This window comes from Leptonychotes weddellii, unplaced genomic scaffold (genome assembly GCF_054177405.1).
Source record: "Leptonychotes weddellii isolate Sample4059 unplaced genomic scaffold, ASM5417740v2 HiC_scaffold_14661, whole genome shotgun sequence".
Taxonomy (NCBI): Eukaryota; Metazoa; Chordata; class Mammalia; order Carnivora; family Phocidae; genus Leptonychotes; species Leptonychotes weddellii.
This window is the reverse complement of record NW_027727508.1, coordinates 352-4917: the sequence shown is the minus strand read 5'-3', so window position 1 is coordinate 4917 and position 4566 is coordinate 352. Positions and strand designations below refer to the sequence as shown.

Sequence of the window (4566 nt, the reverse complement as noted above, 5' to 3'; positions counted from 1 at the left end):
AGCTTTGGAACAGAAAGATCTACAACTAAATCCTTACTTTGCTCTTTAACCATGACTTTTCTGAACCTGCATTTTCTTATCTGTTAGATGGAAGTACCATTGATCTCAGAGTGGCTGTGCAGATTAGAAGTGATAATGAAACACAATGCTTAGAACATAATACATGTTCAATAAATGCCACTTTTCTCCCGCTTGGCAATCTGGGAGTAGCAATCTGACTCCACAAAAGCTACGTTCTTAGCTGCTCACTTGACCCAGCTATAAAATTCACCTGCATTTCAAATTTTTTGCTTCTGCAGCACATGGTTTACATCCAGGACTGGTTCTTGCTTTAGAATGCCCAACTAGGGCTGCCAGCTGGTGGCTACATAGTACAGTGCCCTTAGCTCCAAAGGAAATCCTGGTGGTCAGGTGCAGCATTAAGGCTTATCCCGCATGGCTCTCAAGAACTCATGATACCGTAACATGGGGATCTCTTGTATTGCACTCAAGTCCTTACCTCTTTTAATGGAAGGATAAGTTTTGTAACCTGATCTTTTCCTACAAACTTGCCCAGGATTTCATAAGAATCGTAACTTTTGCTTCTTCGTGCCTCCATGACTTTGGAGAGGATCTGCTTCACTTCCTTCTCTTCAGCAATGGCACCAAACAACTCATGGTTAAAAATCTTTGAGAGAAAAAAGCCAAATGGCAATTATATGCAATCAGCAAGATACGTCAACATAAGTAGTCTCTGATACATCCAGATCAGGGGAAAGCAAGTCAGACAGGACTGAAATTAGATGGTAAGAATTCCTATTAGATTTCACTTTTCCAAGGTAGTTCAGGGACCAATTACTGAAAGACAAGCAAATACAGAAACACCTAAAGGTTTTTTCTAAGGGTAAACAGAAGAAGAATACTATATAGATTTACATATATAATTACGGAATATACAGACAGGTACTACTTCTTTGATATTACCAAAGAGCAGCTTAATTTCTCTTTAAAAAACTCATATGATATGATATTTGCAACTTAATTACCAAAACTGATGTGTTTAATTCAAAATGTTTAAGTGTCTACATTTTTTTATAAACAAGGACTGTGTAGCACTTAATCCCACCCCCCAAATTATCACATTATCCAATTTTAAAAACTGATTATTAATTTTTCATTATTCTACTTTTCATTGTTCTAGGTAACACTTTATAACTTTTATATAAACCGCAGACTAAATGTATCTCTGATTATTCCTTTAAAACAGATTCTTGGAAGTAGTTGAAATTTTTGCTGATTTTAAAGTTCTTGATACACAACATCAGCTTTCTTTCCAGAAAGGTTACACCAAAACTCACGACCTACTGGCAGTGGCAGGTGCCCATCTCACGTCACTTGATCAGCTTTTTAAACCTCTGCTAATCTAAGAGATAAGACAGTACATTATTTTCATTTCTATAGGCTACAATTATTCCTTAATTTGTAAACTGATTTCCTGTGTCCTTTGCCCAGTTAAAAAAAAAACAGTGAAACTTCCTTTTTCTAAATCTTACCTCCATCATTATATCTAAACAAGAGTCCAAATCCCCAACTTGTAGCTTGTTCGTGAGGCCTTGCAGCAACATGTAAACAGTGAAAGTTAGCACATGGACCTAAAATGAAATGCACAGTAAGAATATGAATGGTGAAGAATACCACATTAGGAAAAAAAATAAGGTCTAGGAAGTACTGCAGAGAGCACTCAAAGTAATATCTGGCATTACTATAGGGAGAAGCTTTGACAAAGATCACCGTGTAAAAGACTAACCAAATGATCACTTTGAGCAAGATGCTCAGAAACACATTTCCATGCTTGGGATCTATTACTGACTATGACTAAACCAGGCCAGATTTATAAAGAAAGGCACAAGAGCCTTGAATTTTAAAAACCAACCTGTGAATTAAGGGGCTTGCCAATGTTGAGTGCAATCAAAGCTGTTCTGAAGGAAACAGACAAATTTTTGCCCTTAATATTAACCATCGCTAACATTCCTAAGAGCTTACTATGGGCTATTAGTATTAATACCACATACATGTATTAAATCATTTAATCCTCACCCACTGTATCTATGGCGTAAGTGCTATATTATCAGCACTTTTCAGATGAGGAAGCTGAGGCACAAAGAGATCAAGTAACTTGCCATAGTTTGCATGGGTAGCAGTGGTAGAGTCAGGATTTGAAACCATATGGACCAGTGCCAGAGCCCCTGCTCTGTATCACTATACTATGTTGCCTCTCAAGCTTTTTGCATTCTTTATGCTGCTCCTAATGCTATGAAATTATCACAGTGAACATCAGATAATGATCACAGGCTAAGGAAACAATTGGTTATCAATATATAGATTGGATTTTATTTTTTAAGTAATCTCTACACCCAGTGTGGGGCTCAAACTCAACCCCAAGATCAAGAGTTGCATGCTCTACTGACTGAGATGGCCAGGCACTCCTCGATTGGATTCTAAAGGCATAATTTCATATGTATCTACTGGAGATCTTTATGTACTTTTATATACTTAAAATGTTTGCTGCGGGCTTTATACTTAAAAGTCCTTTTGGGGGGATGAAGAATGACATTTGAGGAGTACAATTTTGAATAGTGTCTCCCTATCCAGTTAACACTAAAAACCAAACTAGTTGTTCTCTCATCCCTATTTTAATTATTTTAACAAATCATGGAATGGACTTAAAGAACAGGTGGTTAGAGAAAAAAGGGTTACTCATTTAAGTATCTCAGGTGCTCCATTAAAATATAGATGAATCCAAAAGACAGAGATATACTGTATTTATCCTTCTATGCCCAGGCCTAACACCGCACGTCACATAAAGCAGCCATGGAATAAATGCTGGTTGGAAGAACAGAATAAAAATGAATACTGACAGGGGCTCTGATCCCAGGTAAGATGAAGAAAGCACACTCTACTCTGTCTCTCCCACTGAAAGCAGCTGTTAACACCTGGAAAGGATGCACGGAACAGCTACTGGGGAAGAACACCAGAATGCAAATACCACCAAACTTCCAGGGAGTTTACCACTGTTTTCTGTTCAGTATCCCCCAGCTAACATGCAAGTGGATGCCAGGACGAAGGGAACTCTAGGAGAAGCCCCATGGCTTGCCTAGTAGGAACAGGAACATATAATGCTCTAAGTGAGGAGGAAATCCCTGGTTTTCTTTCTTTCTATTTTCTGTTCTCCCACACCCCAGCCCCCTACAATCCTGCGGTGATGGTGGTAGCAATGGCCTAGAAATGGGAATTGGCAGGAGCCACAACTCTGTGGGAGGGGACCTTCCTCTGCTTTAGTGGAACTGCATGCTGAGAGGGTAGGCCAACGCTAGCTACTCTTCTCTTTCTGTTTCGCCACCACTAGGCCCCTCCTGTGGGCACAGCCGTGGGAAGTGACAGCAAAATGGGAGCAATAAAGCCCCAGCTTTCTACGTGGAGGACTGAAACAAACGGAAAACTACAGTGCTAGCAAAGAAACTGAAGATACAAAGAATTAAATGGAAATTTTAGAACTGAAAAACCCAACAACCAAAGTAAGAAATTCATTGGATGAGCCCAGCAGCAGGATGGAGATGAAAAAGGAAGGAGTAAGTGAACTCGAAGACAGATCAATAAAAACTATTCACATCCAAACTACAGAAAGGAAGAACTGAAAAAATAAAAAACATGAAGAGAGCCTCAGGAACCAGTGGGACAAAAACAGAAAGTCTAATATTCATTTCACTGGAGTTCCAGGAGAGGACAGAGTACAGGGCAGAAAAAGTATTTGGAGAAATAATGGCTCAAAACTCCCCAAATTTGGGGAGCAAATCTCAAATACGCTACCCCCCCCGTAACCCCCCAACCACAAAAAGCAAACTCAATTACATCATAATCAAACTACTGAAAAATAAAGGCAAAGAAAAAGTCTAAAGCAGCCAGAGGAGAAAAAGATGCATTACTTAGAGGGGGAAAATGATTTGAATAACTGGATTATTCATCAGAAAGGCCAGAAGGAAGTGATTCAACATTTTTAAAGTGCTAAAAGAAAAGTACTATTAATGATAACTGAAAACTAAGAGCATCTGCTGCCACCATACTTGCCCTACAAGACTGCTGACAGAAGTTCTTAGGCTGAAGGGAAACAATTACCAGAAACTTGAAAATTCAGAAATTAAAGAAGGGCAGCAAAAATGATAAATATCTGGGCAAACTAACAGACTATTTTTTTCTTCTTGAGTTCTTTAAAATATGTTTGACATTTACAAGCAAAACTGTACCACTGCCTGATGAAGTTTTCAATATATGGAAATATAATAGACAAACAACTATAAAATAAAGGATGAAGGGGTCCATATGGGGGTAAGGTTTCTATATTCCACTTGAAGTCGTAAAATACTGATTCTAAGTAGAATATTAAAAGTAAGTATGTATATGGTAATTTCTAGAGCAACCATCAAAAAACTATTCAAAGAGAGACAGTTAAAATGAATACTGATATTTTAATATGTTAGATTTATAACCTATAGAATAGGAAGCTTACCTTTGAGCAAATTCAGATACAGA

At 38.1% G+C, this 4566-nt stretch overlaps 1 long non-coding RNA gene across 1 annotated transcript; it reads right to left on the bottom strand.

Moving 5' to 3' along the window:
* Nucleotides 1-520: 520 nt before the first annotated feature.
* LOC145718366 (uncharacterized) lies at nucleotides 521-3855 on the bottom strand. The gene is made up of 2 exons (XR_014141754.1): nucleotides 1533-3855; nucleotides 521-667 (listed from the first exon to the last, which is right to left on the bottom strand). It is a non-coding gene; the product is annotated as an uncharacterized LOC145718366 (long non-coding RNA).
* Nucleotides 3856-4566: the final 711 nt, after the last annotated feature.